This window comes from Ovis canadensis, chromosome 19, assembly GCF_042477335.2.
Source record: "Ovis canadensis isolate MfBH-ARS-UI-01 breed Bighorn chromosome 19, ARS-UI_OviCan_v2, whole genome shotgun sequence".
In the NCBI taxonomy this organism is placed as follows: domain Eukaryota; kingdom Metazoa; phylum Chordata; class Mammalia; order Artiodactyla; family Bovidae; genus Ovis; species Ovis canadensis.
The window spans coordinates 49578700-49590787 of NC_091263.1; the positions used below are offsets into that span (position 1 = coordinate 49578700).

General features: G+C 39.4%; 1 non-coding gene across 1 annotated transcript; it reads left to right on the plus strand.

Annotated features, from left to right (window-relative positions):
* Positions 1–4676: 4676 nt before the first annotated feature.
* Positions 4677–4748, plus strand: TRNAF-GAA (transfer RNA phenylalanine (anticodon GAA)). The gene has a single exon. It is a non-coding gene; the product is annotated as a tRNA-Phe (tRNA).
* The last annotated feature ends 7340 nt before the right edge of the window (positions 4749–12088 follow it).

The window sequence follows — 12088 nt, forward strand, 5'->3', positions numbered from 1 at the left end:
ATATGCAGACTACATCATGAGGAACACTGGACTGGATGAAGCACCAGCTGAAATCAAGATTGCCGGGAAAAATATCAATAACCTCAGATATGCAGATGACACCACCCTTATTGCAGAAAGTGAAGAACTGAAGAGCCTGTTGATGAAAGTGAAAGTGGAGAGTGAAAAAGTTGGCTTAAAGCTCAACATTCAGAAAACTAAGATCATGACATTTGGTCCTATCACTTTGTGGCAAATAGACGGGTAAACAATGGAAACAGTGGCAGGCTTTATTTTGGGGGGCTCCAAAATCACTGCAGATGGTAACTGCACCCATGAAATTAAAAGACACTTGCTCCTTAGAAGAAAAATTATGACCAGCCTAGATAGCATATTAAAAAGTGGAGACATTACTTTGCCAACAAAGGTCTGTCTAGTCAAAGCTATTGGTTTTTCCAGTGGTCATGTATGGATGTGAGAGTTGGACTATAAAGAAAGCTGAGCGCCAAAGAATTGGTGCTTATGAACTGTGGTGTTGGAGAAGACTTGAGAGTCCCTTGGACTGCAAGGAGATCCAACCAGTCCATCCTAAAGGGAATCAGCCCTGAATATTCATTGGAAGGACTGCTGAAGCTGAAACTCCAATACTTTGGCCCCCTGATGCAAAGAACTGACTCATTTGAAAAGACCCTGAAAAAAAAAAAAAGGACCCTGATGCTGGGAAAGATTGAAGGCAGGAGGAGAAAGGGACAAGGAGGATGAGATGGTTGGATGGGATCACCGACTCGAGTTTGAGTAAATTTCCAAGAGTTGGTGATGGACAGGGAGGCCTGGCAAGCTGCAGTCCATGGAGTCGCAAAGAGTCGGACATGACTGACTACTGAACTGAACTGAACTGGGACATAAATCAAGTATCAACACTGTCTCTGTGATACCAGTTGCTTGAAATTTGTTTGTACTTTCTTTATGCCCCAGTACAGGGTCAAATTTTACATAGGTTGCATGTATGCAAAAAATTTAAAAGTTTGTTAATGTGTTAGGAATAGTGTTCTGTATATATCCAGTATGTTATTCTTACTAATTATGTTATTTAAATCTATCTTCTTGTTTTTATTTCCTTTATTATTTTTTGGTTCCTATTGATAAAGAAGTTTTTGCAATCATAGGGGACTTGTTAACTTTTGTGTGTGTGGTCCTAAAACTCCTACTTTAGGAATTTTGAAGTTATACTACCAGAAACACAAGTTTGGAATTGTTCTGTCTTTCTGATGATTGCAACTTTTATGAAAATCTGGTGACCCTCTTTATCTGTAGAAGCATTTGTTTCTAGAAATAGAGGTACACATTTTCTTCAGATTAATACTTACCTATTCTGTTCATCTTTTTATTTTTTTAATCATTCTTTATTGTTACATTTTAAAAAATGATATCCAATAACCTTCTATTTCTTACTGAATTTTTCTTTACTTATGGTGATTAATACTATAATACTGAATTTAAGTCTATAATCTTATTTTAAACTTTCTGTTGACTGCATTCTGTTTCAGACTGGGCAAGGCTTCCCTAATTCCATTTCTTTCTCCTGACTAGTTGGGTAATTATATATGTAGTCTTGTTTCTCATTATATACATGATGACTTTGTTTCTTAATGTTTGTATTGGTTTTAATTGTGAAAGTCGTTTCTTGATACTCTTTAAGATCCAGGTTTCTGATTGCATTTCTGAACTAAGGACTTGAGACTTTTCCTTCTCCCAGCCACCTTAGAACTGCCTAAAATTACATGTCTGCCCTAGGTTGTTTATTGATAGCATGGATTCCAGCCCCAAACCTGCAAACACCTTCTCTTTTCTCTCCTGGCCTCATGCAGAGCCCTGTAAATCCAGCTTCTGCTCAAGCCTTTGCTCCTCCTCTCTCCTGCGTGCTGTGCTCAGTTGCTCAGTCCTGTCTGACTCTGTGCGACCCTATGGTCAGTAGCCCACCAGGCTTCTCTGTCTGTGGGATTCTCCAGGCAATAATACTGGAGTGGGTTGCCATGCCCTTCTCCAAGGGATCTTCCTGACCCAGGGATCGAACCCACATCTCCTGTGTCTCCTGCACCGCAGGTGGATTCTTTGCTGCCAAGCCACTAGGGAAGCCCGCCTCTTAATCTCCTCCTGATGACTAATTCAGACCCAGGATGTCTGCCATGAGAAAGATAACTTACCCTAAGACAAGTGCCAAACTCCAGAGCTACCGTTCCCTGATGACTCTTGTCTTCTGGTCACTTATGGCCTCCGCGCAGTTCCCTTGCTCTCCTGCACAGAAAGCAATTCATTTCTTAAAATGTCTTTGGTATTTTCTTAAGCATTAAAATCATTGTACTTTACTAAGATGAGCTTCTGCAAACATCTAGTCTGCCAATAAGTTAGAAACAGAAATACCTTTCTCCTCTTCTCTTTCTCGGTCTCTTATTTATTTCCTTGTAACACACAATATATCATTCATTTACATGTTTAATTTGTCTTCCTCACCAGAGTATATTTTCCATGGATATATTAACTCTGTTCTTTTCTCTCCCCTTGTATCTTCAGCACCTCACTAGCATTGCATCTCAGCACATTTCTATTAACTTTATATATAAATGAACAAGTGAATGAATAAATGAATGAATGAAAATTCAGCAAGCTGGGTCACAAATACATAGTAATAAAGAGAAGGCAGGTTCTTGGAGAAGGAGTTTGTTTGCTCCACACCTTATATTTTGAGGGGAAGGAGTAGAAGACTCCAGACAACTAATGTATCTGGTAGAAACTGGCAGAAACAAAGTCCAGACAATGTGTAGACATGCCAAATGGAAGGAACCTGTGGTCCTGCTCTCAAGGTGTCAGACCACCTCACATTTCACAGTGGAGTAAGGAAAACAGTTTTATAGGCCGAGGTTTTCTGAAAATACACACTGCCTTTATGCAGTCTACATGTTATGAGTTTGATAACTATGTTGTAAAGCCTTTTCAGCCTATTTTGTCTCATGAGTGTTTTCTAAAGGCTTGGTATACTAATGTAGGTTGGTGAAGGGCTAGATGCCCCAAGGAAATCATGTGCAATGTGAGAACAAAGTATTCGCAATGCTGTTTACCCTCTGACCACCCTGTTCCCAGTTTCTGCTCCAACAGGTTTTATTTATCTTAAGATTAAAGCAAATCACCAGTGGACATGTAGTTATTGCTTTCCGGTGAAATGCAAACACATAAGCCAGAGGCATCAGGGGATTCTGTCACCTTTGAAAAATGATTCATTTTTTGTGGGCTTGTTTTTCCCTCATGGGAAACCTGGTAACATTTCAGAGCCTGAAATCCTTCCTTAAACTAAAATAACCTGTTGAAGATAAGTTTAAATCTAAGGTAAAAGAGGAGAATTTTTTTTTCTTGAATTTAGAAAGATGTCTGGTCATGCTATTGCAATTTTTTTTAAAAAAAGAAATCATAATTGGATTTCACTGAGTCACAATTTACCCTGAAATGGCATTAATTAGAGAAATCTAAGACTTGTAAATAAACTTACTAACACATCTGTTCTAGACTCTGTGCCGTTATTAATCAATCATAGGGCTCCTTCACTGGGCCTCAAAATCCTTCTCAACACAGAGCAACAGGAGAAACCTAACTGCCATTTCTTACTCTCAGTGAATAAAGAGGACACACTCTTTGGCCATTTTACCAGCCAAGCTAATGCTAAACTTATCCCTTCAGTGTAGGTTCTAGATTTTACAGGTGAAGCAAGTTCAGGGCTCATCTCAGAAGTTTAGAAATATTTGCTTTCTGTGTTTCTTTTTAACAGATAATCTATCTTTCACTTATTCTGCCTCTGCCATACCATAACTGATTTCCTGCTCTCTTTATAATAGTTCAAACACAAAAATAGTATCCTTTACAAGAATAAGGAAATTCCTAGCAGCAGAGAAGCAGGCAGTCAGATAAACAAAATTGCCTTATTTTCCATACAGTGAACTTAGTGGCTCTGGTCCCTGTTGAACAAACATACCAGAAGGTGAGAAGCTCTGTAAACAGAGGCTATGAAAGTTGTGATAACAACCAGCAACTGATTTTTCCTCAGTGAAGAGATTTTCCATCAGATTGCACTTGACCTTGAGCACTGTGTTATTAGCCATGAATAATTTATGGTACTTATTATAGTAAGGTCCATTTTAACTGACATTATCAGGGAATTAGATGCCTTAAATGAGTGAACTGGCCAGATACTAAGACTTGCTCCCTTTACAGGGTAAAGAAAATCTTTATTATAACCATTTCAGTACTTATTTTTCTCAGATGTATGGCAGTATTTTGTGAGTTATTGACAGTCAAGGAAACATAGACATTCATTTATTCAATAAATAGTCATGGGAGCCTTGTATATGCCAGGCACTGTGCTGGTTACACTCTTTTCCAGTGAAAGGGCGTCTGTTCTTATAAAGCCTCTGTTCTGGTGAAGAAGATAGAAAAACAAGGGATCATACTGAAGTGCAGGATAAGAGAAATAAAGATTGTTGTGAACTTCGTTGAATTGGCTGACAAATATAGTTAAATTCAGAGTTGGCTGGGTTCTCTAGAACAGTTTGCCTCACCACTCTGATAGCTATGTCTTGAGTTCTTGCAGTTGATCTTATAATATTTTTACTTTGTCCCTTAAATTTAGCTACAGTTTCTTACTGTTTGCTTCCCTGGTGGCTCAGATGGTAAAGCTTCTGCCTGAAGAGCAGAAGACCCAGGTTCGATCCCTGGGTTGGGAAAATCGCCTGGAGAAGGAAATGGCAACCCACTCCAGTACTCTTGCCTGGGAAATTTCATGGATTGAGTAGCCTGGTAGGCTACAGTCCATGGGGTCCCAAAGAGTCGGACACGACTGAACGACTTCACTTTAAACTTTCACATTTTAATGGGCTTCCCTCATGGCTCAGAGGTTAAAGCGTCTGCCTGCAATGCAGGAGACCTAAGTTTGATCCCTGGGTCAGGAAGATCCCCTGGAGAAGGAAATGGCAACCCACTCCAGTATTCTTGCCTGGAGAATCCCATGGAAGGAGGAGCCTGGTGGGCTACAGTCCTCGGGGTCACAAAGAGTCGGACACGTCTGAGTGACTTCACTTTCACTTTCTTTCTTTCTTACTGTTTGTTAAGTGTGTGGCACCGCCCCTGTCATCTTTCTGTTCCTCAGTAATGTTTATGAAATGATTAAATGAGGGATAGGATGTACATGGTATATTAGTTATCTATTGCTATGTAAAAAACTACCCTGAAACTTACCAGCTTGGAAGAACACACATTTATTATCATACAGTTTCTGTGGGTTAGGAATCCAGCATGTTCAACTGGATCCTCTACTTCAGAGTATTTGACGTGGCTGCCAATCAAGGTGTCTTTGCCACAGCTGGGGTCTCGTCTGAAGGCAGGCCTCCAGTCCTTAAGGACTGTTGGACTGAGACCTTCACTTATCTGCTGGCTGTTCTCTGGAGCACCCCCTCAGTTCCTTGTTACATGAGCCATTCCACCAAGGCAGCTAGCTTGCTTCATCAAGGCCAGTAAGAGAGCATCTTCCAGCAAGATGGAGGTCACAGTCTTCTATAACCTAAACACAGACGTGACATTCCATCACTTTTGCTGTATTCTATTGGTTCCAAGCAAGTCACTAGGTCCCACCCACTCTCAAAGAGAAGAATACCAAGAGAGAGATCAATGGGGATTCCCACAGAGGCTGCCTACCCTCACATACCAACATATCATTGTATTTCTCCCCAAGGCCATAGCAGACATCATTAATCAGTCATGGCGTGCTCTCCCACTGAGCCCAGAGAAACTTTCAAAATCCTGTCTAGTAGAGGACCCAAGAGGCCTATTACCAATCAGGTGGTGAGATAAGGGCAACTTGCCTACACTTATTTAAATAGTAACAATTCCAAGTAATTGCAGTGGAGAAAATATTTAGGTTGAGAATCTAGACAGAAACAGAGATTGTAGTTAGAACTACAATATGGCGTGGCGATAGCCATTGTTTGCAAAGTCAGTGAGAAGGAAGCAAAGCTAGTAGCAGAAATCAATTGATAAAATATTAGAGTCAGATATTTCACAGTAAGGACCAAAAGTAAAGAAATGTACATCACAGCATGAAAGAGCCTGTGTGAGATCAGATCATATCATAGTTGAACACATAGAGGAAAATCCAGTCCTGACCAGAATGCAGGTTATTCTGTTGGCTACACTGAACAAGATTTGTCATCATTTTAATCAATGAAAGATACTAGAGATGGACATCAGAGGGCATGACCTATGCTTAGTTTCTATCTTATGCCTGTTTCAGGTTTGAGGGAATCCTGCTAATGTCTGTGGCAGAATTTTTCAACCTTTCTTCAGCTGCCTTCTCTTTGCATAAACTTTAAACTCATTACCTTGGAGAAGGAAGTGATAACTCACTCCACTATCCTTGCCTGGAAAATCCCATGGGCAGAGGAGCCTGATGGGCTACAGTCCATGGGGTCTCAAAGAGTCGAACAGGACAGACTGTGCCTGCACACACATGCACACACACACACACACACAATTGTATGAAAAAGTTACTTCTCCAGAATTATTTTACTTACGAAAGTCAAGTAGTTAAAGTCCTATTATTATAGACCAATGTGCTCCAGATGAAAATGTCTCCAGTTTTGGTTCAGTTTTATTCTGGTTTCTGAGAACTACATGAAGAGCAGAACATTTCACAGTAATCCTCTTGAACCACTAAGTCCTGTTTCAAAAAATTATTTGTTGGCTCTTTTCTAAGGCCTGCGCAAAAGTAATCATGACATTCATCCACCCTCCTCCAGTGAGCTGGAGAGAAAAAGGCACATTCCATCCCTATACCCTGAGCAGCACCATGACTTCAGGGCCAGACATGGACTCTGGAGAGCTTTCTACTTATACTAAAAACACACCAACTCTGAGTTCTAAAAAATCAGGTAGGGAAATATTTGTTTGTGTTTTTAGCCATTGTCATAAGTAAAACCCTAAACAAGTATGTCTCTAGGTCGGTTTGGTCATTTCCAGGATGTAGTTTTGAGACCTCTAAATATACGAATTTCCCTCATTATGTAAACATAGTAGTAATTTGGGGGAAAAAAGGAAAATAAAAGGAGAATCAAAAAAATACTCATTACCTATGTACAAGGGAACTTCTCTACTCTCCCTTCTTTGAGACTCACTCACTTATCTCTGTGTGATTTTATTCCTACTACACAATGAGGACCTTCTTACATGTAATTAATTCTTTTCTGTGTTCACACTGGCTTTGAACTCCTGAAGGCTTTATTTTTGTCCATGAAGTTTCTAAAAAAAAAAAAAAATCTGGTGATCTTTAAACTAGAGCTTTGCAGCTACCCAGGAGAATAAGATGTTTTAATGATTTATTTTAAAATTATTTCATACTTTCAGAAAAGCTTCTATAACAGTACAGTGAGTTCCTGAATATTCTTCACTCAGGTTCCTCACAGTTTTACCCCTCCTTCAATATATGTACTTATATTTTTTCAGAGCCATAAAAAGTTACACTGCTGAGTTAATACACATTACACCTTAATACTCCAAAGTCTCTTCACTAAAAATAAGAGCCTTTCCCCATATCATCATAGTACAGCCATGAAATGGTGATGCCTTCTAATCTACAGACTTCTTTTGCATTTCACCCATTTTCCCACTAATGGGTTTACAGGTCTGTATCCAATTGTAGTCACATACTGCATTTGTCTGGACATTTTTGAAGAGTATAGGCCGATTATTTTGTAGAACATCCCTCCATTTGAGTTTCTCTAAACATTTCCCCAAGATGCAATTCAAGATACACTTTTCAGGTAGAACTATCAGAAATGATTCTATGTTTTTCTCAGTGATCCTCTCTGTAGGGACCCCCTGTTTGTCCCTGTACAGTTCACAACTTTCTGTGCTCTATAAGTATGTCGTATTTAGTGATACTTTGTCTTTCGTCTTCATGTTTAGTAACTGTCCTATTCCTCACCAGTTCTAGCCTACATTGATGATTTTTGCCTGAATCTGCTATTTCTCTGATACTTGACATGCAGATTTTTAAGGGCAACTTTGCATGAATGGTTTTAAAGAAATTTCCACATTGTCAGTTCCTCTCTAGAGTCTTCTAAAAGTGCTCTGAGAACGTGCATGTGGCATGCAAGTTCTCCTGCCAGAGCCTCACAATGTGGACTCCTGGAGTGGCCTGCTTCAGGACACCACAACCCAAGGAGAAGGTTGCATCTGGATTGGTACCACGGGCCTCAGCTGGTTCCCTCCCACTTCCCTTCTCATGGCTGCCTTTTTCCCCTTTTATCAAAGGGAGGCCCACCTCTTGCCCATTTGAGTCTTACTGTGGTGCATTCCCCCAGGGCAAAAAATCCAGGACTTCAGACAAAGGAGTGATTCAAACTTTAGCTGTTAGTGTTGAGAAAATGAGTGATTCTAGTGATTGGGTTACAAATCCTTCTCAGTTCTTTGCTTTCAACAAAATTGAAGAAGGATCTGATGGAGTTGTCAGTTGATCATTAAAAATAATTTTTGATGATAGATCACCATATAATTTTTGACAAATGACTTGGAAGAGTTTAAAGACTTGAGTGATGTTGCTGTAACAAAACTCTTTCCACGTCCATCTACTTATGTGAACAAAGGTTTTCAGTCCTTACAATTGTGATTAAAAGGTTGGGGGCGGGGGGTTGGCTCAGGCAGAAGAGTGAAATTGATGCTGAATTCTCTCACTTGGACAATAAGGCATATTCTGGAGTTAATAGGAAAGAAAAACCCAAACTCATTTAAGATACACACTTCCATTAAAATTTTATTTCTTGTGTTTTGTAATTATTTACCAAAATTTATAAGGCATATATCTGTTGTTTTGACCAATTAAATGCAAATAAAAATAATTATGATAATAACATAGATGAAGGATAAATAATTTTTCAAAAGCATTTTAGGAGTCATGAGCAGTAATATTGAAGAATATTGCTCAGAAAGATGCTTTCCCTCTGGATATATTACAGAATTTCTCTAGGACTTTATCTCCTGTGTTCTAAGACCAACCTTTCTCTCCTCTTCCAAGGTTTGTCTCTACCTTACTTTATGAGTTCTGCTCACCTATTACACCTATTACATCCCACTCTTACCCCCAGACCAGTGGGGTTTCACCCCTAGGTCAAAGACTAGCCTTACTCCTGAGCAGGAGAGGAGTCCATATCATCCTCCTAGGTTCTTACATTAAGGATCATCCTTTGAGTATTGTATTTACTATACTTATATTTCTAACAGAGAAGGAAATGGCAACCCACTCCAGTATTCTCGTCTGTTGAACTCCGTTGGACAGAGGAGCCTGGTGGGCTGCTGTCCATGGGGTCGCACAGATTCGGACACAACTGAAGCGACTTAGCATGCATGCGTGCATTGGAGAAGGAAATGGCAACCCACTCCAGTATTCTTGCCTGGAGAATCCCAGGGACAGAGGAGCCTGGTGGGCTACTGTCTATAGGGTCACACAGAGTCGGACATGACTGAAGCGACTTAGCAGCAGCAGCAGCAGCATATTTCTAAGACACATACTTCTTCTCTGAGTATAGTCAATAGGTCATATAGAATAAAGAGAAACATGTCTTGTGGCAAGTCCCACTTGCAAGATTTTGTTTGAATAAGAGCTGTCTTGCTCAGAATATATGTACAGGCTCACTAGACTATGGATAACGCACAGCAGAGTCAGGGAAAGAAGAAAGTCTATAGCCATTCCTAAATTGCAAGATTCTTATTAACATTCCTTGTTACAATTCTTGTTAAGATCCCCGACCTTGACAACAGGATCATCTGATTTGCAGGTATGGGCTAGGCACAGCCCCACCAGATAACTTTGTTGTATTTTGTACTTGCACCAGACCTTGAGGATTGTTGCCTGAGAACCTGGTCCTTAATCCTAATTTCGGCTTCCCAAATCCATTCTTTTGTTTCTATGCAGATGTTCCATACTCCAAAGAGTTAAAATGGATCAGTAAATCAGTGGAGGGTAAGTGAACTGTTAAATCACAAATTTTTATTGTTATAGTAGTACTCCTGCCTATATAAATTTGATTGTTTATAGCAAATGATTCCCGTATACTACACTTGAAATATTTCTTCTGATTGGAAGTATAATCAAGCATATAGATAATATCAATAATTCTTTAAGTGTAATTGAATATTTAAGCTTCAAAAGACCTGTAAACAGGTAAAATAAATTTATAGAAAAAGAGATTTAATTGGTAAGCATTTTAATTAATGTTTTCTAATGAAATATTAAAGTATTATGTGTTTAACAATGTAATAATTTTGGTGAAATTCTTTGGTGAGGGTGTGGTAAAATAAATATGAATGGGGTTAAGACTGTGGACTTTTATCATTCCCGCACAATTAATATGGCTGTGCCGATCCACAGTATACTCCTTTAGCCAGTAATATTGCTTTTATAAAGCTTCTCAAGGAAAATGCACAGTTAGCAAATTTGTTCATTGTAGAATTATGTATTAGTTATAGATTGATAGCAGTAAATAAAAACAACTAATGAAAGGGATTAGGGTAAATTAACTGTAATAATATGCAGTTCTTTAAAATTTTGTCAAAACACATTTGTTTTATTTTTTATTGAGGTGTACAGAGCACATAGAATGCTAAATAGATCCCGTGTGTGTGTGTGTGTGTGTGTGTCTGTGTCTGTGTCTGTGTCTGTGTGTCTGTGTGAGAGAGAGACAGAAAGGAGAGAGGGGGAAAAGGAATTTAAAACACAAATACACAAGAAAAAAATAGGCAACCATGATGGCGAGATTAAGGGTAATTTTTATTTTCCTGTTTACATTTTGTTTAGCTTTTAAATTCTTTTGCAATGCATGCATCAGTTTTATGGTCCAAAACAGCGTTGCTTTAAAAACCATATTGAATGAGTATTCCAACTTCTGAACTGCTGGTTTTGAGGAAAAACAGATTTTGCAGTCCACTGGCAGCATGTTTGTGGTGTCCTTTCTTTTCTCCTGTTCCCCCAGCCTATGGACAGCAGCTTGACTGAGAGACCTACAGGCTGATGTGTATCTATCTTTCAGTCACACACACAGGCGGGTACGCATACACATACACACGCACGATCAGAGGATATTCTAGTGTGTCCCTCGAGAGTATACTTTCTTTCCTTTATCCTGAATAATTTAAATGGAGCTGAAGAAAGCTATTCTTTTCCATGAGCTGATATTAAAAGGCTGAGTGAACCATGCAATGAGTTACTTTCATCTATCTGTATTATCATGACTAAATATCCTCTCTTACATTATTCATTCGTTCAACAAATAATTTTGAGTGCCTATTAGACTCTCAGGTAGTCACTTTTATGGAGATGAAAATGTATTCATTTATTCATCTGTTTAGTCAGTCAGTAAATAGTATTTCCTACAATCCTTACCAGTGTGTGGCAGCTGCTACCCTAGACCCTGCAAATACTGTAGTAAACTAGGTAGATATGAGCCTACCCTCAAGGACCTCATGGTCTGGTAGGAGAGAGAAAAAATTCAAGCAATAAATAAAAATAAGTTCAGTTTACAGAATTGCCTTGTAAAAACGCCCAGTGTTGCAGTAAGATCAGCACTGGTCCTCCCCAATGAAGTGGTCCTGGAAGGCCTCTCTGAGCAGAGGACCTGAGTGTGACTCGGAAAGTGTTAGGAAAGTGATCTGGGGTGAGCTGAGTTCCATGGAGGTAGGGAGAGCACATTCCAACCTGAGACAGGAAAGGACTCCAGAAGCCCTAGAGGTAGGGAAAGTCTGCAGTGGGATGGTCCTTGGCAGGCTCCAGGAAGCAGGGGGCAGCCTTTTGCCAGGGTGATGAGTTTGGCTGGATCCAACACAGAGTTTGAGTAAAAATTTGAGTTTTAATGAGCAGAATAGTCAATAGGTATAATTAAGGTATAAATCAGAGATCAACAAGCTCTTCCTATAAAGGGCCAAAGATTTTTTACTTTCTGGCCCTGCAGGGCTTTAGAGTCTCAACTCTGCCTTTGTTAAGGAAGACACTCAGAGGCAATAGGTAGAAGAATGGGATCTT